General features: G+C 42.2%; 16 non-coding genes and 3 pseudogenes across 16 annotated transcripts; 2 read left to right on the top strand and 17 right to left on the bottom strand.

Moving 5' to 3' along the window:
• Nucleotides 1-49: 49 nt before the first annotated feature.
• Nucleotides 50-240, bottom strand: LOC148099014 (U2 spliceosomal RNA). Its single transcript, XR_015720150.1, has one exon. It is a non-coding gene; the product is annotated as a U2 spliceosomal RNA (small nuclear RNA).
• Nucleotides 241-425: 185 nt separating this feature from the next.
• LOC148099013 (U5 spliceosomal RNA) lies at nucleotides 426-538 on the bottom strand. Its single transcript, XR_015720497.1, has one exon. It is a non-coding gene; the product is annotated as a U5 spliceosomal RNA (small nuclear RNA).
• A 229-nt stretch (nucleotides 539-767) lies between these two features.
• Nucleotides 768-958, bottom strand: LOC148099012 (U2 spliceosomal RNA). Its single transcript, XR_015720564.1, has one exon. It is a non-coding gene; the product is annotated as a U2 spliceosomal RNA (small nuclear RNA).
• Nucleotides 959-1143: 185 nt separating this feature from the next.
• On the bottom strand, nucleotides 1144-1256 carry LOC148099011 (U5 spliceosomal RNA). The gene has a single exon (XR_015720256.1). It is a non-coding gene; the product is annotated as a U5 spliceosomal RNA (small nuclear RNA).
• A 229-nt stretch (nucleotides 1257-1485) lies between these two features.
• LOC148099010 (U2 spliceosomal RNA) lies at nucleotides 1486-1676 on the bottom strand. The gene has a single exon (XR_015720094.1). It is a non-coding gene; the product is annotated as a U2 spliceosomal RNA (small nuclear RNA).
• Nucleotides 1677-1861: 185 nt separating this feature from the next.
• LOC148099009 (U5 spliceosomal RNA) lies at nucleotides 1862-1974 on the bottom strand. The gene has a single exon (XR_015720254.1). It is a non-coding gene; the product is annotated as a U5 spliceosomal RNA (small nuclear RNA).
• Nucleotides 1975-12473: 10499 nt separating this feature from the next.
• Nucleotides 12474-12592, top strand: LOC148099008 (5S ribosomal RNA; annotated as a pseudogene).
• Nucleotides 12593-12952: 360 nt separating this feature from the next.
• Nucleotides 12953-13071, top strand: LOC148099007 (5S ribosomal RNA; annotated as a pseudogene).
• A 32-nt stretch (nucleotides 13072-13103) lies between these two features.
• On the bottom strand, nucleotides 13104-13268 carry LOC148099006 (U2 spliceosomal RNA; annotated as a pseudogene).
• A 185-nt stretch (nucleotides 13269-13453) lies between these two features.
• On the bottom strand, nucleotides 13454-13566 carry LOC148099005 (U5 spliceosomal RNA). The gene has a single exon (XR_015720406.1). It is a non-coding gene; the product is annotated as a U5 spliceosomal RNA (small nuclear RNA).
• Nucleotides 13567-13795: 229 nt separating this feature from the next.
• On the bottom strand, nucleotides 13796-13986 carry LOC148099004 (U2 spliceosomal RNA). Its single transcript, XR_015720637.1, has one exon. It is a non-coding gene; the product is annotated as a U2 spliceosomal RNA (small nuclear RNA).
• Nucleotides 13987-14171: 185 nt separating this feature from the next.
• On the bottom strand, nucleotides 14172-14284 carry LOC148099003 (U5 spliceosomal RNA). Its single transcript, XR_015720252.1, has one exon. It is a non-coding gene; the product is annotated as a U5 spliceosomal RNA (small nuclear RNA).
• Nucleotides 14285-14513: 229 nt separating this feature from the next.
• Nucleotides 14514-14704, bottom strand: LOC148099002 (U2 spliceosomal RNA). The gene has a single exon (XR_015720563.1). It is a non-coding gene; the product is annotated as a U2 spliceosomal RNA (small nuclear RNA).
• Nucleotides 14705-14889: 185 nt separating this feature from the next.
• LOC148099001 (U5 spliceosomal RNA) lies at nucleotides 14890-15002 on the bottom strand. The gene has a single exon (XR_015720521.1). It is a non-coding gene; the product is annotated as a U5 spliceosomal RNA (small nuclear RNA).
• A 270-nt stretch (nucleotides 15003-15272) lies between these two features.
• LOC148099000 (U5 spliceosomal RNA) lies at nucleotides 15273-15385 on the bottom strand. The gene has a single exon (XR_015720520.1). It is a non-coding gene; the product is annotated as a U5 spliceosomal RNA (small nuclear RNA).
• A 229-nt stretch (nucleotides 15386-15614) lies between these two features.
• Nucleotides 15615-15805, bottom strand: LOC148098999 (U2 spliceosomal RNA). Its single transcript, XR_015720562.1, has one exon. It is a non-coding gene; the product is annotated as a U2 spliceosomal RNA (small nuclear RNA).
• Nucleotides 15806-15990: 185 nt separating this feature from the next.
• On the bottom strand, nucleotides 15991-16103 carry LOC148098998 (U5 spliceosomal RNA). Its single transcript, XR_015720545.1, has one exon. It is a non-coding gene; the product is annotated as a U5 spliceosomal RNA (small nuclear RNA).
• Nucleotides 16104-16332: 229 nt separating this feature from the next.
• On the bottom strand, nucleotides 16333-16523 carry LOC148098997 (U2 spliceosomal RNA). The gene has a single exon (XR_015720621.1). It is a non-coding gene; the product is annotated as a U2 spliceosomal RNA (small nuclear RNA).
• Nucleotides 16524-16717: 194 nt separating this feature from the next.
• LOC148098996 (U5 spliceosomal RNA) lies at nucleotides 16718-16830 on the bottom strand. Its single transcript, XR_015720496.1, has one exon. It is a non-coding gene; the product is annotated as a U5 spliceosomal RNA (small nuclear RNA).
• Between the last annotated feature and the right edge of the window lie 10636 nt (nucleotides 16831-27466).

The following is a 27466-nucleotide window of genomic DNA, read 5'->3' as shown; positions in this document are numbered from 1 at the left end:
TTGGCAGACCTTACTTTGTTTGGCTTTCTTGCTTTTGCACAAAGTCAGCAAAGGGGGCACCGTTCCCGGAGGCGCTGCAATACCGGGTCGATGCGTGGAGCGAACGGAGCGAGCCCCTTATTCGGCTCCCTGTTCTAAAAATGCGTTTAATACGTTGCCCCCGAATCGGGGGCGTATGAGATATTAAACTGATAAGAACAGATATTACACTTGATCTTAGCCAAAAGGCCGAGAAGCGATGGCCTCCTGCAGGTTCCTGGCTGAGCCGCCTTCTCGGGACACTTCTCGCTTGTGACGGTGCGCTCTTTCACTTGGCTCACAGGGAGGGCTCCGCTTCAAATCTCCGCCCACCCACAGTAGCTCACAGGCCTGCGGAGCTCCCTGGAACTGCGCGCTTTCTTCTATTGAACAACGAGGAGAGGGCCCAGCCAGAAGGCAGACCCTGCCAAAAATAGGTGCAACTCCTTAGCCTCACTCTCCACAGAAGTCTTTAGTAAAAGGCGAAAGACTTGTACGTTTTGAAGAGAAGCCAGAGTGTGTGTTTCTTTGGCCTCGCAGGAAGCCGCAGTGACTCCTCGTCCCGGCTTCCGGCGTCACGGTAGGCCCTGTTTGCTTGGCTGAAGGGGCAGATCTTAGGCCCCGCCTTCTCTGCTCCAGAGTTCGACTGTGACTGGAGAGGAGCACGTTCGCGGCTTCAGGCTGCTTTCTGGCTCTTGGCTTGGCAGACCTTACTTTGTTTGGCTTTCTTGCTTTTGCACAAAGTCAGCAAAGGGGGCACCGTTCCCGGAGGCGCTGCAATACCGGGTCGATGCGTGGAGCGAACGGAGCGAGCCCCTTATTCGGCTCCCTGTTCTAAAAATGCGTTTAATACGTTGCCCCCGAATCGGGGGCGTATCAGATATTAAACTGATAAGAACAGATACTACACTTGATCTTAGCCAAAAGGCCGAGAAGCGATGGCCTCCTGCAGGTTCCTGGCTGAGCCGCCTTCTCGGGACACTTCTCGCTTGTGACGGTGCGCTCTTTCACTTGGCTCAAAGGGAGGGCTCCGCTTCAAATCTCCGCCCACCCACAGTAGCTCACAGGCCTGCGGAGCTCCCTGGAACTGCGCGCTTTCTTCTATTGAACAACGAGGAGAGGGCCCAGCCAGAAGGCAGACCCTGCCAAAAATAGGTGCAACTCCTTAGCCTCACTCTCCACGGAAGTCTTTAGTAAAAGGCGAAAGACTTGTACGTTTTGAAGAGAAGCCAGAGTGTGTGTTTCTTTGGCCTCGCAGGAAGCCGCAGTGACTCCTCGTCCCGGCTTCCGGCGTCACGGTAGGCCCTGTTTGCTTGGCTGAAGGGGCAGATCTTAGGCCCCGCCTTCTCTGCTCCAGAGTTCGACTGTGACTGGAGAGGAGCACGTTCGCGGCTTCAGGCTGCTTTCTGGCTCTTGGCTTGGCAGACCTTACTTTGTTTGGCTTTCTTGCTTTTGCACAAAGTCAGCAAAGGGGGCACCGTTCCCGGAGGCGCTGCAATACCGGGTCGATGCGTGGAGCGAACGGAGCGAGCCCCTTATTCGGCTCCCTGTTCTAAAAATGCCTTTAATACGTTGCCCCCGAATCGGGGGCGTATCAGATATTAAACTGATAAGAACAGATAATACACTTGATCTTAGCCAAAAGGCAGAGAAGCGATGGCCTCCTGCAGGTTCCTGGCTGAGCCGCCTTCTCGGGACACTTCTCGCTTGTGACGGTGCGTTCTTTCACTTGGCTCACAGGGTGGGCTCCGCTTCAAATCTCCGCCCACCCACAGTAGCTCACAGGCCTGCGGAGCTCCCTGGAACTGCGCGCTTTCTTCTATTGAACAACGAGGAGAGGGCCCAGCCAGAAGGCAGACCCTGCCAAAAATAGGTGCAACTCCTTAGCCTCACTCTCCACGGAAGTCTTTAGTAAAAGGCGAAAGACTTGTACGTTTTGAAGAGAAGCCAGAGTGTGTGTTTCTTTGGCCTCGCAGGAAGCCGCAGTGACTCCTCGTCCCGGCTTCCGGCGTCACGGTAGGCCCTGTTTGCTTGGCTGAAGGGGCAGATCTTAGGCCCCGCCTTCTCTGCTCCAGAGTTCGACTGTGACTGGAGAGGAGCACGTTCGCGGCTTCAGGCTGCTTTCTGGCTCTTGGCTTGGCAGACCTTACTTTGTTTGGCTTTCTTGCTTTTGCACAAAGTCAGCAAAGGGGGCACCGTTCCCGGAGGCGCTGCAATACCGGGTCGATGCGTGTGAAATCACGACGTACTGACCAATCACTTCTCCAGAAAATAGTGTCACTATTCCTGGAAGATTCAATACTCGAGAATCACTCTACTGACTCATGAATCATGATTCACAAGCCCAACTGACTCACTGACTCATCCCTGTTGCTGTTAGCAGCAATGTATCTAGCTTATAATTAAGATTGTGGAGAAAAACACAACATCCAGTATCTTAACAAAAAAATTTCTGCTCTGAACTGGAAGAAAAAACCCTGAGTAGAAGCTCACATCAAGAAAATAGCTCCTCGGTTCACAGTAGCATTGCTCTGCTAACATGCTAACAGCACATTTGAGCTACTCACCCCCTCCCTCCTGTGCTGAATCATAGAGCGAACGAATCACTCACTCACTCACTCACCCCGGCTATGTCCCAATTAAGAGACCGCACGCTTGAAGTACGCGCACTACGCATACTACGTACGGTGCGTACTATAGGGCTTTGGAGTTGATGTCACGCCACAATGCATTGTGGGAGTGCGGCGCCATGTTCGGGGTCTACGAATCAAAACAAACACACTGTGTTGGAATGACGACTACAAGATGCTTAAAAGCAGCTCCAAAGAAACGGACGGTATAGAGACCGATTGCGTCCAGAGGCGAAGCGGCGGTACTTGCAGAAAATAGCGTGCATTGGAAATGTGGACCCGTATGAAATACGGCCGTGGAGTAGAAACCCTGAAGACCAACCGCTACTGACGTAGCCTGACATATTTTCGTACCTTGTCTGTGGAGTCAGCGCGTACAAATCGTCATTCAAACAAAGGTAAGTCAGCTCGAGTACTGCGTGTGAAATGCGTTTGATTTTCCTGCAAACATTCACATTAGTGCAGCATAAATTCATTCATGAGGGGAAATTACAGTGAGAACATGTGGAGGCTGTTAGGTGCATAACATAGTGAGTTCAGTGCATTGATGAGACATTGTCCTGAAGGATTTAGTTATTCTCTATGGTTAAAGAAATTGCAATGATTTATTCATATTTATTATAAATAATTCTAATTATACATCTTGCTTCCATATTTGTATCCTGTGTCACTAAAAATACATTTTATTTTAATTTTATACATTGATTAATGACCTGCAGAATCTCCTTATCATATTAAGTGATTCATAATTGTCACTTTATGCTTTCTCCATCTCTAAAGTGATGACATCCTTGCATTACATACTTTAGGTTCATTTTCTGCAGGCAGGTTTCTGACAGAGAACAGGCAGATTTACACTATAACATGCAGCCTTCTATAGATGGACACATAAAGAAATGAAAAATTACATGTATGTGCTAACTTTCTAAAAACTTTGTTACATTTATGATAAAGTAGTCTGCCTTGGCTCATAGTTCTTGTCTTTAAATGAACTTTGTGTGTTTCAGGTACTGCACTCTCAAAGACTGAATGAACCAGCATTGCAGCCATGGGTCACTGTGAGCATCACAGGGAAGGTTGAAGCCGCCCACTGCACCTGTAAGGCCGGAGTCGTGGAGACCTGCACCCATGTCACTGCTCTTCTGTTTAATGTAGAAGCAACAGTGCGGATCATGGCACAAGGACTGTTACAGATGAACCTGCGTACTGGGTTTTGCTGGGTAATGTGACCAAGATACAGCCGGAGGTTGGCCATAAGATAGACTTCTCCTCTTCAGCTGCCCAAAAAAGGCTCTTGATCAAAACATAAACAGACCATCTATATTGAAAGGCAAAAGGAGCCATCCTCTAAAAAGAAAAATCACACCTGCTACTGTGGAGGAGTTGTCACTGCTATAATGCCATAATGTTTTATTTAGGGGTCTAGATTTATACCTGTAGTGCACTGCCGTGTAAATAATTTGCATTTACTGAATATGTACTGACTGAGTCCCACTGTTCAAAAATTGAATAAAGAAACAAACTAATGTTTGCCCTTTTTTTTTTTATTATTAAAACCACTTTATCACATCCGTTACAGTGTAGAATCCATATCATTTACAGATAAACGTTACATACAGCTTTGTTTGACAGAAATGAAGGAGAAAAATGTTTTGTCATGACATCACTTTGATTAGTTGAGTATCTGAGGCTGAGGCCACGGGACTGTAAAACATGATTGTTGGGCTTCCTTTCTGTACTGAACAGTCATTTAAGATTAGTTAGTAAATAAGAATTAGCTAATGTTGTTCATGAGACTAAAATCATCTCACTGTGGTAATGTAAATATAATATGGCCAATATTATATTATTGTCAGATTATTATGATATATATATATATGTATATATATATATATGTATATATATATATATATATATATATATATATATATATATATGTATATATATATATATATATATATATATATATATATATGCTTTAAAACCAAGTTAACGCTGAAAGTACAAACATCACTAATGTCACACAACTTTGCCGTCATGTGGCCAACAGCAATGTTTTAATGTTCTTCGTTATTAAACATTCGCACATAATTAAGTGACGTCATGTTCAGTACTTACTTTTGACAGTTCACTCTTGGCCGCTCCCTTCTGCCGTATTTTGCGCCAAAATTATCCACTCCCACCTCCGCGCTATGAATTGTGGGATATATGGGACCACGAAGCGTGCACCGGACCACGCTTGATATTTGGGGAAATCGACGGCGCATTTGGAGTATGCATTTGAAGTACACTTCGGATTAGGACAGCCGTCGTCGCGTGGCGGTGACGTAATCGCACTTGAAACGCGTACTTCAAGCGTGCATACCCTGAATTGGGACACAGCACCCCTCTCTCCTGGCTCACAGCTTCTTCTTTTTCTTGGTTGGCAACCAATGTTAAGGCGCATTACCACCCCCTGGCTCACAGCTCAGTGGACATTTAGATGAGAAAATATATATTTAACACATTTAAGGAAAATACTAATGAAATAAAGATAAACAAAATAAATGTTTATTAAGCAATTTTGAAAGGAAATTTCTTAATTTTAGAAATGTTTTTGCTCTTTTTTTGCTTTATAAAATAGTTTTGTTTTTGTTTTTTGAATCATTCATCTGAGCAGTAGGATTTACATGAAAAGAGAAACAAATTAAGTTTGAGTGAAAATGTACAGTTTTTGCACACTCTGGTCAACTGACTCAGTGAATCAAATGACTCAAAAAAACCGATTCACTTTGGTGAGTGACTCATTAAAACTCGATTCAGTAAAAAGAATCAAATTTACCATCACTAGTCTAATGTCTTTGTGTTTCACTAATGAGCATCAGTAAGAAAAGAACGTGTTCTTAGATGCAACTTTTTTCTGTTGTCAGCAAACAACCACATGATCTGCGTTAATTCACTAACGGAGATTTGCCGCGTGGCGTCAACGTCATTTTAACAAGATTAACGCTGACAGCACTAGTTTTAATATTTAATATATTTAAGGATTTAATTTTTAAATCTTTTTTTCTTTTATGTATTTATTTTATTGTTATTTCACTTTCTTTGTCTGTTTATGTTTTTTTTTACTTTTATCTCAGTTTTTGTGATGGAAAGCACTTTGTTCAACCATGTTGGTTTTAACGTACTCTATAAATAAAGTTGGATTGGATTGGACTAATATGATAAAACCAAGTTTAAGCCTGAAATCGACTCCTGATCTTTGATCCGTCCTCACCTGGTCGTGAACGTGATGGTCAGCCAGGTATCCAGTTTACCTTTGAGTGTCAGATTTAGGCAGATTTGATTGCTTCCGTTTCATAATGACAGATTTAAGTGAACTCCTCTGTCTCCATTCCCAGACTTCTACTTTTGAATAAACTTTCCTTTAACTTGCTCTGAGTGCTCTTTTGTCTGCATGGTGTAACTGTAGCCTGGCATGCTGAATAACCAGTGAGTGGACCTTCCAGAAATATGTGATTTTGGTTGTTGAAGTAGGTCAGTCACCTTTGAAGCGCTGAATATTTATGGAGTCATCAGTTGACGTTCGTTTGTGGAAGTCTGTTTTCACTCTGATAATAAAGAGGATTTTATTTATTTCCTTGACCAATAATAAAAAGACTGTTATTATATTTTTAACATTATATGATTATATTCACAGTGATGCTTTGAGGAAGACTGCACTGTTTGTCCCAGAAAAATTAAACTGCCATGAAATACATTCACTAATTTACTATTTGGAACTAACACACTATTAGTACATCTCAGAGACACCTTCTTTCTCACATGAAGAGTAACAGATTACATCTCTTACTGTGTCCGGCCAAACAACTGCTGTGGAAAGTCAGTTATTAGCAGTTTTTTAACTACACCCGTAAATGAACGTTTGACTGAATGCTGATAAGTGAATACTGAGAATTTAGGAGGAAATGTTTTCAAATGTTCCTGCAGAGAATCTGATTAAAATGTTTTTTGTGAGCAAGAATCAGTTTGATCAGTGACCTTTTTTCAGCCAGAAACCTTTAAGGTCACACATCCGCTGTAATATTATAATTTGGTGTTCTTTTTTTTTTAATACACCTTTGTAGAGAAGAAAAACATCTGGATGTTCTGATGCCAGATGCTTTTCTTTCCAAGCTCCTTACAGTGGCTTGCAAAAGTGTTCAGCCCCCTTAAACTTTTCCACATTTTGTCACATTACAGCCGCAAACATGAATCAATTTTATTGGAATTCCACGTGAAAGACCAACACAAAGTGGTAAACATGTGAGAAGTGGAACAAAAATCATACATGATTCCAAACATTTTTTACAAATAAATAACTGTAAAGTGCGGTGTAAGTAATATTAGATTAGTATATTATTCGATAATTAATAATTAATATTACTAATTATTATTATTAGTAATATTAGAGTAAGTAATATTATAGAGTAATAACCCGCAGTTCAAAAAAGCTCCCCTCCGACAGCCAAACCCATCTGTTCTCTGATTGGATTGTTACATTTGTGATTGACATGACATTGACCAATCAGATGAAAGGAAGAAAAATAGGGTCAAAATTCGTACTTGTAACTTGCAGAGATTCACACTTTTTTTTTTTTTTTGGCTAACTCCACATACAAATCTTTTTTACACACACACAAATTCTTTTTACACATACAAAAGTACAAGTACAAAATATTTATAACCACATTTTGAGCCCACAAAGCTGTACGTGAGCTCCACTGCAGTGGCTCGTGCACCGCTGCGTTCACGGCGTTTGCTGTAAATTATACAGCAGTGACATATGTATGTAAAATGTTTACTGAAGTTAGTGAAACAGTGTTTGTAAGGACTATAAGGTCCATAATTACTGAGGCAGTTAGGCTGTTTCGCAATCTTGGCTCAGTACACACACACATACACAGACACACAGACACACACACAAACACACACACACTCCATTTTTATCTGTATCTAACATTTCCGAGCAGCATGTCTTCATTATCTGTGTGTCTGCAAACACTCTGGTTTCTGTGGTTTCAGATCCATTTCTCTCTCAAGGGAAATAAAGGGATTACACGGCCGTCTTTTCCTGTTTCATATGTTAGGCTATGGCTGTATCCCAATTCAGGGTCTGCAGCCTTAAAGGCCGCATTTTAAGGCCAATTACGTCACAGCGACGCGACGAAGGCTGTCCCACTTCGAAGGCTGCTCGAAATACGGCCCTCAAATGCATCCTTCATTTCCCTGAATTTTAAGGATGTGGCGGTGTAGACTTCGTGGCCCAACATATCCCAGAATGCATAGCACGGCGGTGGGTGTGGATAATTTTGGTGGAAAAAAACGGCGAGGACGAGGGGCGCCCGAAGAGTAAACTTTAAGTACTGAATATCATGTCACTTATTTATGTGCAAATGTTTAATAACGAAGAACATTAAAACATTACTGTTGGCCACATGTCGGGAAAGTTATGTGACATTAGTGACGTTTGTACTAACTTGGTTTTAAAGCCTTTACTTTAAAATATACGCTGTTCAATAGCTGAGCTTAATCAGAGAATGATCAAAGCTCATGTAGAAACAAACAAACAAATGAACAAAAGATTTTCTCCTTCATTTCTGTCAAACAATGCTGTACGAAACGTTTCCAGCTGTTAGTATCATGGTTGCTAGGCAACCTGGGCAGCGCAACGGAGGCTAGACCGTCCCATTTCAGAAGCCTCGCACTTCCAGCCTTAACGGTCTTTGAGTACGCAGCCCTTGTGGACCGTTAAGGCTGCGTACTTTAAGGCTGCAGACGATCTGAATTGGGATACAGCCTATGTATGGGGCGCCGTTTGTAAACTGAAACATGCCAAAATTAACGGCAACATTTTTCATATTTAGCTCTAAATCTTTAAAAAACATGTTTTTTTGAGTCATCTTTTACAACACTTAGTAAAATATTTGTAACTTTTTATATTTAAAACAGAATTTTAAATGTTAAATCTAAATGCTAAATGTTAAATGTAAATATTATATTTAAATGTTAAATGTTAAATGTAAATATTATATATAAATCTAAATTTTAAATATAAATATTATATTTAAATCTAAATGTTAAATGTTAAATCTAAATTTTATGGGAAACGAAATATTTAGCTAATATGCAAATTTATTGTACGGGTCAGAGGGAAATACCAAAATAAAAGCTTCAAGAAAAACTCCCGCGCTAAAGTGTGCCGGTTGAGGTCAGGTTGTGTGTGTGCGCTCCTCTCACGGTCACTTTTGACTGCCATGAGCTGCTTCACCTATTCCCTACCAGCATGTCCAGCGATTTAGCTGAAAACATTGGAAGAGCCGTTTTGTCGGCCATCCAACGATTCAGCGGTAGTGCACCCTCAACCTCACAAACGCCGCAGCACTTGGTAAGTTTATTATATAGCATTTTGGACGGGTTGATAGCAGTGTTAGCAAAACTAGCAAAGCTAAATTACTTAGCCAGTCCTCAATTATTTCATTTGGTAGGCAGCAGAAAGAGATCGAACATCATACAACTGTATTTATTTATTTGGTAGGTAACAGTCGTTCTTGATGTAAATGTTTCCTTAGGAATCCAGCAATGCACCTGGACCAAGTAGACCTGCCGTCTCCACTGGGATACCATACCGCTCGGTAGGCCTTCTTACACATATCATTTAGCTGAATGGTTTTGATATACAGTCAGGTTCTTAATATTTGGATACAAACACATTTTCTAATGTTGCTTCTGTACATTACCAGAATGAATTAAAAGTGAAACGACTCCAATGCAGTTGAAGTGCAGACTTTACGTTTTAATTCAATGGGTTGGACGAAATGATTGCATAAAAATGTGAGGGGAAAAAAAGTAATTTGTAAACACAATCCTATCATTTCAGAGGCTCTAAAGTAATTAGACAAATTAAATAACTGAAAATAAAACGATCATTTCTATTTCTATTATTCAAAACCCTTTGTTGGCAATGACAGCCTGAAGTCTTGAAGTCATGGACACCACCAGATGCTGGCATTCCTCCTTACTAAGGCTCTGCCAGGCCTTTACTGCATTGGCTTTCATTTGCTGTTTGTTTGTGGGTCTTTCTGTCCTAAATTTAGTCTTCAACAAGTGAAATGTATGCTCTATTGTGTTAAAATCCAGTGACTGACTTGGCCATTCAAGAATATTCTATTTCTTTACTTTAATAAAGTCATGGGGTGCTTGGACTGTATGTTTTGGGTCATCGTCCATCTTTATTATTAAATGCTGCCCAATCAATGTGACTACTTTTAGCTGGACTTAAGCAGACAGACAAGTATGTCTCTGAACGCATTTGGCTGCTCCAGTCCTGTGTCACATATTCAGTAAACACTACCAGTGCCACTGGCAGCCATGCATGCCCAAACCATCACACTGCCTCTGCCATGTTTTACAGATGATGTGGTATGCTTGGGATCATGAGTCGTTCCATACCTTCTCTATACTTTTTTTCTTTCCATCATTCTGGTAGTGGTTGATCTTTGTTTTATCTGTCCATAGAATGTTTTTCCAAAATTTTGCTGGCTTTTACTAGATGTTTTTTTTGTTTTGTTTTTTTGTTAAGTCCATTCTAGCCTTTCTATTCTTGAGGCTTATGAGTGGCTTGCACCTTGCAGTGAACCCTCTGTATTAGGGCTGTTCGATATGACAATATGAAAACATCTATCATTTCATATTATACGCTATCATTTGTTCTGTGGTGTTGCAAAATAAATTTTATGTCAATATTTTTCATTGTTTTGATGGTAAGTAGTGGCTATATGAATTTCTTAATTTTCTTTCTGTTATGTTCTCTTTGACCGCATGTTGTCTGTTCGCAGTAAAATTTTCAAAATGCAAACACTACGTCTCAAATCAATTCCAGGCCTTTTATCTGCTTAATTGGTAATGACATCATCATTTCAATATGGATACCCTAAATTAAAGCTGAGTCTGCACATCATGTTCATGATATAATTATGATTGGAAAATGTTTCAGTAAACGGGCAACAAAATAAAACTTGTTATGGTCCAAATACACACTGACCTAACTGCAGGCCTTTTCTACTCTAATTGAGTGCTCAAAGCACTTTATACAACAGATCTCATTTACCCATTCACAGGCACAGATTAATACAAGCACTTTTTCTGTCCAACATTCACACACAGTCATACTCAGATAAACCCATTGGGAGCTGTAGATTAGAGCACCTGGGGACTGAATCACCAATTTGACCAATAATCACCGAATGCTAATCTACAAGATACAAAAGGTTCAGTTTTCTGTGTAATGGGTAGACAATAGTAAGATGGTCTGAGTCTACAGTTTGTTTTTTGTTGTTGTTTTTGTTTTTTAATGAACAGATAACAGAAACACTACAGATGTATTGTAATGCATAGGTGTCTATGTGTATCTGTGTTTGAATTCATTTCAGGTTCCTCTCCCATCAGTTCCTCAAGCTCATACTATGCGCTCACATTTTGTGAGAAAAAACAAGACCTGCAAACACTATACAAAAGATGTTGTGTGCTTGCCCTTGTCTTCAGCATCAACGTTTCTCATACCGAGAGGAGATTCAAGAGCAAAACTAGCACCTTATGGGTGCTAGTTTTGCACCCATAAGGTGCAAAACTAGCACTAGCATAAGGCCTTATTGGGAAGATATCCTTTACATCTGACTGGTCTGAAGCACAACTTAGAGAAGAAATAGCAGCAATCTTCAGAAGAACATTTGCACTGTCAACTGGCCAGACATTCCCTTTTGAGTATTTGAGTACAATTAGAGGATGTAAACAACTAATGAAACCAAATGTTTCTAGCAGTTTTCTTTGGGATGGCCAAGAAGTTGGCTCGATTTGTTCCACCACCTGCCTCTATATAATGAAGAAGGGGTGTATTAAAAGACCCAAACCAGCTGCCCATTAATGAGGGCACATTAACGACATTACTTTTGGCTGTTTTCACCAATGTCTTGTTCTGCTGGCTGAGGCCACCTACAACACACCAGGGCCAGTGCTGCTGGCCGAGGCTAACTACACCACACCAGGCCCTGTGCTGGTTCCTGAGGCCATCTTCAAAAATCCAGGGCCTGTGCTGCTGGATAAATGCTAAACTGAGTCTTTGGGTTAGGGTATTAGGCAAGCATGCAGGTAGAGTTATAGGATTGTGTTCGTGACTTCAGGTACTGGCCACCTCATCACTTGATTCCATAAATTGACACAAGCAGTTTGCGGCCATACCACCCTAAGCACGCCTGACCTCGTCTGATCTGGGAAGCTAAGCAGGGCTGTTCTTGGTTAGTACTTGGATGGGAGACTGCCTGGGAATATCTGGTGCTGGCCGAGGCTAACTACACCACACCAGGGCCTGAGTTGCCGGCTGGGGCCACCTACATCACACCAGGGCCTGTGGCTCTGGCTTAGGCAATCTACACCACACCAGGGCCTGAGTTGCCGGCTGGGGCCACCTACACCACACCAGGGCCTGTGGTTCTGGCTGAGGCCATCTTCACCAAAGCAGGCCCTGTGCTGCTAGCTGAGGCCACCTACAACACACCAGCCCCTGTGCTGCTGGATAAATGCCAGTGCTGCTGGCTGAGGCTAACTACACCACACCAGGCCCTGTGCTGGTTTCTGAGGCCATCTTCAAAAATCCAGGGCCTGTGCTGCTGGATAAATGCTAAACTGAGTCTTTGGGTTAGGGTATTAGGCAAGCATGCAGGTAGCCTTATAGGATTGTGTTCGTTACTTCAGGTACTGGCCACCTCATCACTTGATTCCATAAATTGACACATTGTGTTGTGGGCAGCAGTTTGCGGCCATACCACCCTAAGCACGCCTGACCTCGTCTGATCTCGGAAGCTAAGCAGGGCTGTTCTTGGTTAGTACTTGGATGGGAGACTGCCTGGGAATACCTGGTGCTGTAAGCCTTTGATTTTCATGTCATTGAATTGCTTTTTATCCAGAAAAGGGGTGTATTAAAAGACCCAAAGCAGCTGCCCATTAATGAGGGCACATTAACAACATTGCTTTTGGCTGTTTTCACCAATGTCTTGTTCTGCTGGCTGAGGCCACCTACAACACACCAGGTCCAGTGCTGCTGGCCGAGGCTAACTACACCACACCAGGCCTTGTGCTGGTTCCTGAGGCCATCTTCAAAAATCCAGGGCCTGTGCTGCTGGATAAATGCTAAACTGAGTCTTTGGGTTAGGGTATTAGGCAAGCATGCAGGTAGAGTTATAGGATTGTGTTCGTGACTTCAGGTACTGGCCATCGTGCTGTGCGCAGCACTTTACGGCCATACCACCCTGAGCACACCTGACCTCGTCTGATCTCGGAAGCTAAGCAGGGCTGTTCTTGGTTAGTACTTGGATGGGAGACTGCCTGGGAGTACCTGGTGTTGTAAGCCTTTCATGTCATTGAACTGCTTTTAATCCAGAGAAGGGGTGTATTAAAAGACCCAAAGCAGCTGCCCATTAATAAGGGCACATTAACGACATCGCCTTTGGCTGTATTCACCAATGTCTTGTTCTGCTGGCTGAGGCCCCCTTAAACTGATAAGAACAGATACTACACTTGATCTTAGCCAAAAGGCTGAGAAGCGATGGCCTCCTGCAGGTTCCTGGCTGAGCCACCTTCTCGGGACACTTCTCGCTTGTGACGGTGCGCTCTTTCACTTGGCTCACAGGGAGGGCTCCGCTTCAAATCTCCGCCCACCCACAGTAGCTCACAGGCCTGCGGAGCTCCCTGGAACTGCGCGCTTTCTTCTATTGAACAACGAGAAGAGGGGCCAGCCAGAAGGCAGACTCTGCCAAAAATAGGTGCAACTCCTTAGCCTCACTCTCCACGGAAGTCTTTAGTAAAAGGCGAAAGACTTGTACGTTTTGAAGAGAAGCTAGAGTGTGTGTTTCTTTGGCCTCGCAGGAAGCCGCAGTGACTCCTCGTCCCGGCTTCCGGCGTCACGGTAGGCCCTGTTTGCTTGGCTGAAGGGGCAGATCTTAGGCCCCGCCTTCTCTGCTCCAGAGTTCGACTGTGACTGGAGAGGAGCACGTTCGCGGCTTCAGGCTGCTTTCTGGCTCTTGGCTTGGCAGACCTTACTTTGTTTGGCTTTCTTGCTTTTGCACAAAGTCAGCAAAGGGGGCACCGTTCCCGGAGGCGCTGCAATACCGGGTCGATGCGTGGAGCGAACGGAGCGAGCCCCTTATTCGGCTCCCTGTTCTAAAAATGCGTTTAATACGCTGCCCCCGAATCGGGGGCGTATCAGATATTAAACTGATAAGAACAGATACTACACTTGATCTTAGCCAAAAGGCCGAGAAGCGATGGCCTCCTGCAGGTTCCTGGCTGAGCCACCTTCTCGGGACACTTCTCGCTTGTGACGGTGCGCTCTTTCACTTGGCTCACAGGGAGGGCTCCGCTTCAAATCTCCGCCCACCCACAGTAGCTCACAGGCCTGCGGAGCTCCCTGGAACTGCGCGCTTTCTTCTATTGAACAACGAGGAGAGGGCCCAGCCAGAAGGCAGACCCTGCCAAAAATAGGTGCAACTCCTTAGCCTCACTCTCCACGGAAGTCTTTAGTAAAAGGCGAAAGACTTGTACGTTTTGAAGAGAAGCCAGAGTGTGTGTTTCTTTGGCCTCGCAGGAAGCCGCAGTGACTCCTCGTCCCGGCTTCCGGCGTCACGGTAGGCCCTGTTTGCTTGGCTGAAGGGGCAGATCTTAGGCCCCGCCTTCTCTGCTCCAGAGTTCGACTGTGACTGGAGAGGAGCACGTTCGCGGCTTCAGGCTGCTTTCTGGCTCTTGGCTTGGCAGACCTTACTTTGTTTGGCTTTCTTGCTTTTGCACAAAGTCAGCAAAGGGGGCACCGTTCCCGGAGGCGCTGCAATACCGGGTCGATGCGTGGAGCGAACGGAGCGAGCCCCTTATTCGGCTCCCTGTTCTAAAAATGCGTTTAATACGTTGCCCCCGAATCGGGGGCGTATCAGATATTAAACTGATAAGAACAGATACTACACTTGATCTTAGCCAAAAGGCCGAGAAGCGATGGCCTCCTGCAGGTTCCTGGCTGAGCCGCCTTCTCGGGACACTTCTCGCTTGTGACGGTGCGCTCTTTCACTTGGCTCACAGGGAGGGCTCCGCTTCAAATCTCCGCCCACCCACAGTAGCTCACAGGCCTGCGGAGCTCCCTGGAACTGCGCGCTTTCTTCTATTGAACAACGAGGAGAGGGCCCAGCCAGAAGGCAGACCCTGCCAAAAATAGGTGCAACTCCTTAGCCTCACTCTCCACGGAAGTCTTTAGTAAAAGGCGAAAGACTTGTACGTTTTGAAGAGAAGCCACAGTGTGTGTTTCTTTGGCCTCGCAGGAAGCCGCAGTGACTCCTCGTCCCGGCTTCCGGCGTCACGGTAGGCCCTGTTTGCTTGGCTGAAGGGGCAGATCTTAGGCCCCGCCTTCTCTGCTCCAGAGTTCGACTGTGACTGGAGAGGAGCACGTTCGCGGCTTCAGGCTGCTTTCTGGCTCTTGGCTTGGCAGACCTTACTTTGTTTGGCTTTCTTGCTTTTGCACAAAGTCAGCAAAGGGCGCGCTTTCTTCTATTGAACAACGAGGAGAGGGCCCAGCCAGAAGGCAGACCCTGCCAAAAATAGGTGCAACTCCTTAGCCTCACTCTCCACGGAAGTCTTTAGTAAAAGGCGAAAGACTTGTACGTTTTGAAGAGAAGCCACAGTGTGTGTTTCTTTGGCCTCGCAGGAAGCCGCAGTGACTCCTCGTCCCGGCTTCCGGCGTCACGGTAGGCCCTGTTTGCTTGGCTGAAGGGGCAGATCTTAGGCCCCGCCTTCTCTGCTCCAGAGTTCGACTGTGACTGGAGAGGAGCACGTTCGCGGCTTCAGGCTGCTTTCTGGCTCTTGGCTTGGCAGACCTTACTTTGTTTGGCTTTCTTGCTTTTGCACAAAGTCAGCAAAGGGGGCACCGTTCCCGGAGGCGCTGCAATACCGGGTCGATGCGTGGAGCGAACGGAGCGAGCCCCTTATTCGGCTCCCTGTTCTAAAAATGCGTTTAATACGTTGCCCCCGAATCGGGGGCGTATCAGATATTAAACTGATAAGAACAGATACTACACTTGATCTTAGCCAAAAGGCCGAGAAGCGATGGCCTCCTGCAGGTTCCTGGCTGAGCCGCCTTCTCGGGACACTTCTCGCTTGTGACGGTGCGCTCTTTCACTTGGCTCACAGGGAGGGCTCCGCTTCAAATCTCCGCCCACCCACAGTAGCTCACAGGCCTGCGGAGCTCCCTGGAATTGCCCGCTTTCTTCTATTGAACAACGAGGAGAGGGCCCAGCCAGAAGGCAGACCCTACCAAAAATAGTTGCAACACCTTAGCCTCACTCTCCACGGAAATCCTTAGTAAAAGGCGAAAGACTTGTACGTTTTGAAGAGAAGCCAGAGTGTGTGTTTCTTTGGCCTCGCAGGAAGCCGCAGTGACTCCTCGTCCCGGCTTCCGGCGTCACGGTAGTCCCTGTTTGCTTGGCTGAAGGGGCAGATCTTAGGCCCCGCCTTCTCTGCTCCAGAGTTCGACTGTGACTGGAGAGGAGCACGTTCGCGGCTTCAGGCTGCTTTCTGGCTCTTGGCTTGGCAGACCTTACTTTGTTTGGCTTTCTTGCTTTTGCACAAAGTCAGCAAAGGGGGCACCGTTCCCGGAGGCGCTGCAATACCGGGTCGATGCGTGGAGCGAACGGAGCGAGCCCCTTATTCGGCTCCCTGTTCTAAAAATGCGTTTAATACGTTGCCCCCGAATCGGGGGCGTATCAGATATTAAACTGATAAGAACAGATACTACACTTGATCTTAGCCAAAAGGCCGAGAAGCAATGGCCTCCTGCAGGTTCCTGGCTGAGCCGCCTTCTCGGGACACTTCTCGCTTGTGACGGTGCGCTCTTTCACTTGGCTCACAGGGTGGGCTCCGCTTCAAATCTCCGCCCACCCACAGTAGCTCACAGGCCTGCGGAGCTCCCTGGAACTGCGCGCTTTCTTCTATTTCTTCTTTTGAACAACGAGGAGAGGGCCCAGCCAGAAGGCAGACCCTGCCAAAAATAGGTGCAACACCTTAGCCTCACTCTCCACGGAAGTCTTTAGTAAAAGGCAAAAGACTTGTACGTTTTGAAGAGAAGCCAGAGTGTGTGTTTCTTTGGCCTCGCAGGAAGCCGCAGTGACTCCTCGTCCCGGCTTCCGGCGTCACGGTAGGCCCTGTTTGCTTGGCTGAAGGGGCAGATCTTAGGCCCCGCCTTCTCTGCTCCACAGTTCGACTGTGACTGGAGAGGAGCACGTTCGCGGCTTCAGGCTGCTTTCTGGCTCTTGGCTTGGCAGACCTTACTTTGTTTGGCTTTCTTGCTTTTGTACAAAGTCAGCAAAGGGGGCACCGTTCCCGGAGGCGCTGCAATACCGGGTCGATGCGTGTGAAATCACGACGTACTGACCAATCACTTCTCCAGAAAATAGTGTCACTATTCCTGGAAGATTCAATACTCGAGAATCACTCTACTGACTCATGAATCATGATTCACAAGCCCAACTGACTCACTGACTCATCCCTGTTGCTGTTAGCAGCAATGTATCTAGCTTATAATTAAGATTGTGGAGAAAAACACAACATCCAGTATCTTAACAAAAAAATTTCTGCTCTGAACTGGAAGAAAAAACCCTGAGTAGAAGCTCACATCAAGAAAATAGCTCCTCGGTTCACAGTAGCATTGCTCTGCTAACATGCTAACAGCACATTTGAGCTACTCACCCCCTCCCTCCTGTGCTGAATCATAGAGCGAACGAATCACTCACTCACTCACTCACCCCGGCTATGTCCCAATTAAGAGACCGCACGCTTGAAGTACGCGCACTACGCATACTACGTACGGTGCGTACTATAGGGCTTTGGAGTTGATGTCACGCCACAATGCATTGTGGGAGCGCGGCGCCATGTTCGGGGTCTACGAATCAAAACAAACACACTGTGTTGGAATGACGACTACAAGATGCTTAAAAGCAGCTCCAAAGAAACGGACGGTATAGAGACCGATTGCGTCCAGAGGCGAAGCGGCGGTACTTGCAGAAAATAGCGTGCATTGGAAATGTGGACCCGTATGAAATACGGCCGTGGAGTAGAAACCCTGAAGACCAATCGCTACTGACGTAGCCTGACATATTTTCGTACCTTGTCTGTGGAGTCAGCGCGTACAAATCGTCATTCAAACAAAGGTAAGTCAGCTCGAGTACTGCGTGTGAAATGCGTTTGATTTTCCTGCAAACATTCACATTAGTGCAGCATAAATTCATTCATGAGGGGAAATTACAGTGAGAACATGTGGAGGCTGTTAGAGGGATAACATAGTGAGTTCAGTGCATTGATGAGACATTGTCCTGAAGGATTTAGTTATTCTCTATGGTTAAAGAAATTGCAATGATTTATTCATATTTATTATAAATAATTCTAATTATACATCTTGCTTCCATATTTGTATCCTGTGTCACTAAAAATACATTTTATTTTAATTTTATACATTGATTAATGACCTGCAGAATCTCCTTATCATATTAAGTGATTCATAATTGTCACTTTATGCTTTCTCCATCTCTAAAGTGATGACATCCTTGCATTACATACTTTAGGTTCATTTTCTGCAGGCAGGTTTCTGACAGAGAACAGGCAGATTTACACTATAACATGCAGCCTTCTATAGATGGACACATAAAGAAATGAAAAATTACATGTATGTGCTAACTTTCTAAAAACTTTGTTACATTTATGATAAAGTAGTCTGCCTTGGCTCATAGTTCTTGTCTTTAAATGAACTTTGTGTGTTTCAGGTACTGCACTCTCAAAGACTGAATGAACCAGCATTGCAGCCATGGGTCACTGTGAGCATCACAGGGAAGGTTGAAGCCGCCCACTGCACCTGTAAGGCCGGAGTCGTGGAGACCTGCACCCATGTCACTGCTCTTCTGTTTAATGTAGAAGCAACAGTGCGGATCATGGCACAAGGACTGTTACAGATGAACCTGCGTACTGGGTTTTGCTGGGTAATGTGACCAAGATACAGCCGGAGGTTGGCCATAAGATAGACTTCTCCTCTTCAGCTGCCCAAAAAAGGCTCTTGATCAAAACATAAACAGACCATCTATATTGAAAGGCAAAAGGAGCCATCCTCTAAAAAGAAAAATCACACCTGCTACTGTGGAGGAGTTGTCACTGCTATAATGCCATAATGTTTTATTTAGGGGTCTAGATTTATACCTGTAGTGCACTGCCGTGTAAATAATTTGCATTTACTGAATATGTACTGACTGAGTCCCACTGTTCAAAAATTGAATAAAGAAACAAACTAATGTTTGCCCTTTTTTTTTTTATTATTAAAACCACTTTATCACATCCGTTACAGTGTAGAATCCATATCATTTATAGATAAACGTTACATACAGCTTTGTTTGACAGAAATGAAGGAGAAAAATGTTTTGTCATGACATCACTTTGATTAGTTGAGTATCTGAGGCTGAGGCCACGGGACTGTAAAACATGATTGTTGGGCTTCCTTTCTGTACTGAACAGTCATTTAAGATTAGTTAGTAAATAACAATTAGCTAATGTTGTTCATGAGACTAAAATCATCTCACTGTGGTAATGTAAATATAATATGGCCAATATTATATTATTGTCAGATTATTATGATATATATATATATGTATATATATATATATATATATATGCTTTAAAACCAAGTTAACGCTGAAAGTACAAACATCACTAATGTCACACAACTTTGCCGTCATGTGGCCAACAGCAATGTTTTAATGTTCTTCGTTATTAAACATTCGCACATAATTAAGTGACGTCATGTTCAGTACTTACTTTTGACAGTTCACTCTTGGCCGCTCCCTTCTGCCGTATTTTGCGCCAAAATTATCCACTCCCACCTCCGCGCTATGAATTGTGGGATATATGGGACCACGAAGCGTGCACCGGACCACGCTTGATATTTGGGGAAATCGACGGCGCATTTGGAGTATGCATTTGAAGTACACTTCGGATTAGGACAGCCGTCGTCGCGTGGCGGTGACGTAATCGCACTTGAAACGCGTACTTCAAGCGTGCATACCCTGAATTGGGACACAGCACCCCTCTCTCCTGGCTCACAGCTTCTTCTTTTTCTTGGTTGGCAACCAATGTTAAGGCGCATTACCACCCCCTGGCTCACAGCTCAGTGGACATTTAGATGAGAAAATATATATTTAACACATTTAAGGAAAATACTAATGAAATAAAGATAAACAAAATAAATGTTTATTAAGCAATTTTGAAAGGAAATTTCTTAATTTTAGAAATGTTTTTGCTCTTTTTTTGCTTTATAAAATAGTTTTGTTTTTGTTTTTTGAATCATTCATCTGAGCAGTAGGATTTACATGAAAAGAGAAACAAATTAAGTTTGAGTGAAAATGTACAGTTTTTGCAACTGACTCAGTGAATCAAATGACTTCTATTGAACAACGAGGAGAGAATCAAATGACTCAAAAAAACCGATTCACTTTGGTGAGTGACTCATTAAAACTCGATTCAGTAAAAAGAATCAAATTTACCATCACTAGTCTAATGTCTTTGTGTTTCACTAATGAGCATCAGTAAGAAAAGAACGTGTTCTTAGATGCAACTTTTTTCTGTTGTCAGCAAACAACCACATGATCTGCGTTAATTCACTAACGGAGATTTGCCGCGTGGCGTCAACGTCATTTTAACAAGATTAACGCTGACAGCACTAGTTTTAATATTTAATATATTTAAGGATTTAATTTTTAAATCTTTTTTTCTTTTATGTATTTATTTTATTGTTATTTCACTTTCTTTGTCTGTTTATGTTTTTTTTTTACTTTTATCTCAGTTTTTGTGATGGAAAGCACTTTGTTCAACCATGTTGGTTTTAACGTACTCTATAAATAAAGTTGGATTGGATTGGACTAATATGATAAAACCAAGTTTAAGCCTGAAATCGACTCCTGATCTTTGATCCGTCCTCACCTGGTCGTGAACGTGATGGTCAGCCAGGTATCCAGTTTACCTTTGAGTGTCAGATTTAGGCAGATTTGATTGCTTCTGTTTCATAATGACAGATTTAAGTGAACTCCTCTGTCTCCATTCCCAGACTTCTACTTTTGAATAAACTTTCCTTTAACTTGCTCTGAGTGCTCTTTTGTCTGCATGGTGTAACTGTAGCCTGGCATGCTGAATAACCAGTGAGTGGACCTTCCAGAAATATGTGATTTTGGCTGTTGAAGTAGGTCAGTCACCTTTGAAGCGCTGAATATTTATGGAGTCATCAGTTGACGTTCGTTTGTGGAAGTCTGTTTTCACTCTGATAATAAAGAGGATTTATTTATTTCATTGACCTATAATAAAAAGACTGTTATTATATTTTTAACATTATATGATTATATTCACAGTGATGCTTTGAGGAAGACTGCACTGTTTGTCCCAGAATAATCAAACTGCCATGAAATACATTCACTAATTTACTATTTGGAACTAACACACTATTAGTACATCTCAGAGACACCTTCTTTCTCACATGAAGAGTAACAGATTACATCTCTTACTGTGTCCGGCCAAACAACTGCTGTGGAAAGTCAGTTATTAGCAGTTTTTTAACTACACCCATAAATAAACGTTTGACTGAATGCTGATAAGTGAATACTGAGAAGTTAGGAGGAAATGTTTTCAAATGTTCCTGCAGAGAATCTGATTAAAATGTTTTTTGTGAGCAAGAATCAGTTTGATCAGTGACCTTTTTTCAGCCAGAAACCTTTAAGGTCACACATCTGCTGTAATATTATAATTTGCTGTTCTTTTTTTTTAATACACCTTTGTAGAGAAGAAAAACATCTGGATGTCCTGATGTCAGATGCTTTTCTTTCCAAGCTCCTTACAGTGGCTTGCAAAAGTGTTCGGCCCCCTTAAACGTTTCCACATTTTGTCACATTACAGCCGCAAACATGAATCAATTTTATTGGAATTCCACATGAAAGACCAACACAAAGTGGTAAACATGTGAGAAGTGGAACAAAAATCATACATGATTCCAAACATTTTTTACAAATAAATAACTGTAAAGTGCGGTGTAAGTAATATTAGATTAGTATATTATTAGATAATTAATAATTAATATTACTAATTATTATTATTAGTAATATTAGAGTAAGTAATATTATAGAGTAATAACCCGCAGTTCAAAAAAGCTCCCCTCTGACAGCCAAACCGATCTGTTCTCTGATTGGATTGTTACATTTGTGACTGACATGACATTGACCAATCAGATGAAAGGAAGAAAAATAGGGTCAAAATTCGTACTTGTAACTTGCAGAGATTCACACGTTGTTGTTTTTTTTGGCTAAGTCCACATACAAATCTTTTTTACACACACACAAATTCTTTTTACACATACAAAAGTACAAGTACAAAATATTTATAACCACATTTTGAGCCCACAAAGCTGTACGTGAGCTCCACTGCAGTGGCTCGTGCACCGCTGCGTTCACGGTGTTTGCTGTAAATTATACAGCAGTGACATATGTATGTAAAATGTTTACTGAAGTTAGTGAAACAGTGTTTGTAAGGACTATAAGGTCCATAATTATTGAGGCAGTTAGGCCGTTTCGCAATCTTGGCTCAGTACACACACACACACACAAACACTCCATTTTTATCTGTATCTAACATTTCCGAGCAGCATGTCTTCATTATCTGTGTGTCTGCAAACACTCTGGTTTCAGTGGTTTCAGATCCATTTCTCTCTCACGTTGGTACAAATTAGTAAATACTTTTTATATTTCACTGTTTTTACACAAGTAAGCAGCACGTCTTTATCAAGATCAATAAGCTGCTCGCAAACAAGAGTTTTAGTCAAAGGTAATGTAGTAATAATTAAACATTTTAGTATTATTATCCTGGCTTGCTCGAGGCTCCGTTTTCTCTGACAGTTTCAATCAAAATTAGAAATGCTGCTCTGAGACTGAGAGAACTAATAGTGCTGCCTGTTGTGCAGTTAGTTTCCAAAACACGTTATTCATGGTTGCATACAATTTTAGACTGATGTGGGCCAAAGCTTAGCATAGCCTGTAACGTTATTATGACCGGCACATTTTATGAGTGAACTTGGCTTTAAGTGTTAAGCAAAAAATAAGGAACTGCCAGATTATATTCAGAGTAAGTTATAATTTAAGGGGTTTTTGTAACTCAAAACAGGGAAGGTACGTACAACAGGAAAAAGCTTTTGTGTTTCTGTGCATGGAGTGAAGCTGTGGAACAGTTTGAATATGAAATTGAAGCAATATCCAAACATAAAACAGTTCAAAAAGAGTTATAAAGATATGATCTTCTTGAGCTATAAAGAAAAGGGAAAATGTTGAAATTAAGTGAATGTCGCTATTTAGAAAATTTCATGATGTGATATTATAGTATATATTATATCAGAAATCTGTTCACTATTTTTATTACAGATTATATCAGTAAGGAAGCTGACTAAATATTGACTGATAACTTCTGGCAAAGGGGTGGGATTAAATAAGTGTGTACTTCTTCCCTCTCCCTTTCGACATGTAACTGAATCAGAACAGAAGCAATATTGAAATGTATTAACTTTATTTTGTATAGTATTTTTTTCTCAGATTTTCTTTGCTAAATGTACCTGTATATTGTTTACATGATTGAAATAATTTAACAAACAGGCCCAAATACAGGAGAAGGACAGCTGAGAGTGGAAAAAAATCACAAAAATAAATACTGCCAGATTTTCAACTTCGGTCTACAAGAAAATAAGAAGATCATGGGATTAGCCTCGATTGCACTTTGGACCTATTGACGGGATGCGCTCCGTCCCTTGATGCATGTACACTTTCAATTTCTGGTTGGGCTGCTTGGGTACAAAGTAAGTTTCATCATCAGATGATGAGCTTCATGTAAACATCTGCATGGAAACTGGATGCCTGGACTTCTCTGCTTACTTAGACCAAACCAAACCCTGAATTATGTTGGAAAATATGTGATGTTTTATGAAGGATCACATAAAAAACAACATTTTTTAGTTGTTTTTGAAACTAAAAAACTATTCAAAAAGTTTTAAATAGTTTAGAAAGGACTTTTACATTTTCATAATATTCATGGCTGTGTGGTAAAGCTGACATTATCTCACTTGTAATGGTTCAGATTGGACACTGTGACTGGCCGGTTCTGTGCTCCAGACCACATGTTTGATACCCCTGGACCCATGCAACGAAGTATAAAAAACGTGTCCACACTTTGGCCTGTGAAGAGTGAAAGCAGATATACGGCGTGATATCGAGCCAAATGCTTCAAAGTGTTCCTTGATGATGTGATAAAGAAGTGGCGTTCCTCCTCCAACCACAAACAGGAAGCTCATGAAGCGAGCAGTGTCAGTGCTTGTACAACACTCACCACGAGACCTCTGAGCAGGATGGCTGCAGTCGCACAGCTCTGCTTCTCCCTGCTGTTCACTCTCATCAGCAACATTCATGCAGAAGAATTTATTGCCATAAGAAAAGAAGGACGCTCTTTACAGTTCAAGCTCCCAGATCAAAACAGCTTCTGCATCACCTCCAGACGTGTTGGTGAAGATACTCTGGTCCTGTGGAACATCTCTGACCCCTGGAACAGAAACTTCACAGTACATGAAGACCTGACAGGACGACTCTCATTTCCTGAGACATTTCATGGTTCTCCTTCATTTACTCTCAACAGCCTGACCCACTCAGACTCTGGACTGTACCAAGATGTGTGCTGGACTCAGGGCAGCGTGACATATGAGAGAAACATCAGCCTGACTGTGTGTAAGACAGTAAGGTGGGAAGAAGATATCACAAGTCCTGAAGACACTGTAGACGTACAATGTAAAGGAGCAGGTGAGAATCTGACGGTGCGTTGGATCAGACATTATGGGGAGTGGCAACAAGCCGGGCCGAGTAGTTTTGAAGACAGAACAATTTTGAAGGTGAATAAAGTCCAAGAAAGTTTCCTGCAGGTGACAAACGCATCACTTCTTCATGTCAACACACAACCAACGTCTTACATCTGCCTGTTGATGAACCAACAGCAGTGTGTGAGCACTTACTCTGTACGTTTGACCAAAAAAACAAAGCTACGTTATGCTTTAGAGGGAGACGCAGCTGTGCTGGAGTGTCCCTTCATGGACCCCATTCATGACCAGCCCCCGGTTTGGATGAAGGAACATATTGATCAAGAAATTGGTCGAAACTTCTCACTGGTACTTCCATCACTAATGTTAAATGATTCAGGTAAATACAGCTGTGTAGGTGAAAAAGTAAGACATGCTTACTCGCTTTTCGTGTGCCCTAAATTTGGTCCACCTGTAGTAAAGGTTTTCTCAGAGGGAGATGAAGTCACTATGAGATGCTCTGATGATTTGAAAACTAGTACTTCGGCCTTTTGGCTCATTAAGTTGATCCAAACAGAAGGCAAAATTGTGTACGATGATGAGTTCTGCAGTGACAATAGAATCACTTGTTCCTATGACAGCCTGATAATCTCTAATGTCTCACTGGAAGATGCAGGAGAGTATGTGTGTACAGAGTTAAAGTCAGAGTATGAGTGTGTGTCAGCAGAAAAATTTGTTCTGATCTACAGAGAGCCCTTTGGGGTTTACTCGACCTTCTACAGAGTCAGGTGGATACTGCTCAGCAGTCTGCAGGTGATGCTTTGTGTTGTTGTGGTCTGTGTGACACAGAAAACCAGGAGAGGAGAGCAGCTTTCAGCTCAGACACACACTTAATATGCTCATAATAATAATAATAATAATAATAACAATAATAATAATAATAATAATAATAAGAAGAAGAAGAAGAAGAAGAAGAATACATAGAAGTGAAGAAATCAAAACAAAAACAAACAAAAATATTATTGTAGATATGAATCTGTGACCTGACTGGACGGTTCAGTCTCTTATATGATTATATATTTTAAACATTTTGCCTTTTTCTATCTTTCGACTTAATTCTTGTTTATTTCTGCTCATATTTTATTTCAGTTATAGTGATTATGTGCTTTTTTGTTTTATGTGATTTGATGTTTATCCATATCTCATTCATGTATCTCTCAGAGTATCATTTTGAATATTCTTCTGTTTCTATCAGTGATCAGTTCGATCTATAATAAATGTTAGAAACCAGTTGTAAATGTTTTCGTTCTTCACTCTGATGTGAATCATTATCATCTCTCTTGGAAAATGTATTTTGTTATTGTGTTTAAGAGCAGATTCATTACAGCACCATGTTTATCTGCACTATATTGTTTTCATTGTTGTGAATAAACATGATTGTCTGATACAGCAAACACTTCATAATATGGACGTTACTGCTTTGATTGTGTTTTTATATTCTCCATTTTTGTTAGGAATCATTTCTGAAATAAAAATATCTAAATCTAATTTAACAGGCTGAATGTTGATGCTCTTCTGTCAATGACTCCATGATGATTTTTAATTTTAATAAACACACAATCCTCATATTTCAGGGTAGGATTTAGAGCAGAGTAGTAAACTGGATCAGACCTCATCAGCATTTTGACCTTAACATGCAGCCAAAAACAGAATGCAGGTCAACACCTTATTGATTTAAATAATTTAAGGGATGGTTTATGGTGTCTGCTTTACTTCTTCACTAATTTAGATTTCACTGCAGAATATGAAGTAGGTTAATTAAAATAATCTACTGCAACAAAATAGTGAAGAATACTTTAATGAGCCAGTACTCATGATCATACTTCATGATTCTGCACAATATAAAAGTATTATTGACATTAAATATAATTTGATAGTAACTCTTTTGTACTGTTTGGCCGTTTAAATATGATTATTGCTTCTGTTTGAGTAAATTTTAAAATGTTTATGTGTGACGTCACGAGGCCGCGAGTGGCAGAAAAAACATGGAAGAAAGCGGAAGAAGGAGAAGAAACGCAGTGAATCAGTCCTCCTTTCCCTACATCGTTATACTGATTTGAGTCCGTACTAGTGATGGGATTTCCGGCTCTTTTTAGAGAACCGGGTCTTTCGGCTCAGCTCACTAAAAAGAGCCAGCTCTTTCGGCTCCAAACCGGCTCTTCAGGTTGTTTTGTTGCTTTAATTAATTTATTGTTAACAATAATATAAAATTATGCACAAAAGGAATTACTGATGTAAAAAAAAAAGTGGTTTTACTTATATATGTTTATATATAAATATATGCAGTGGCCCCTAGAGACAAAACACGTACAAACTCCAAAACACATTTCTAGCATGAACTGAACTTCCAAAACAGAGCTACCTAGATTACTTAAATTACACAACTGAAAGCATATGTGTATTGTTTGTGTATTTATACACAGGCACTCATATATATTCAAATAATTCAAAAAATGTTCATTTACCTGTTACTACCACACACCAAATCCGGTTGTTGGTACTTGCTGGCTTGTGTAGCCACTAGGTAACAAAAGCTCAACACTGCGCCCAGCATCCTGGAGCACTTCTGTTGTGTTTTGTACATGTTTGGAGTTTTTATGTGTTTCTGAGTTTTTATGTGTTTTGGAGTTTGCACGTGCTTTGTCTGTAGGGGCCACCGTAAATATACTTTTATTTATTCGCTCCACATAAAATGTAATAAATAAATCATACAATACAAAAACCAACTATTCACATTTCAAATTTTCAGCTTTTTCCTTTGATATTTCGTTCGCGACCGACACATCACTAGTCCGTACTGTGAGCAGAC

Source organism: Neolamprologus brichardi, chromosome 14, assembly GCF_056152115.1.
Source record: "Neolamprologus brichardi isolate AB-2024 chromosome 14, ASM5615211v1, whole genome shotgun sequence".
In the NCBI taxonomy this organism is placed as follows: Eukaryota; Metazoa; Chordata; class Actinopteri; order Cichliformes; family Cichlidae; genus Neolamprologus; species Neolamprologus brichardi.
The sequence above is the reverse complement of the archived record's forward strand: the minus strand, read 5'-3'. Positions and strand labels throughout refer to the sequence as shown.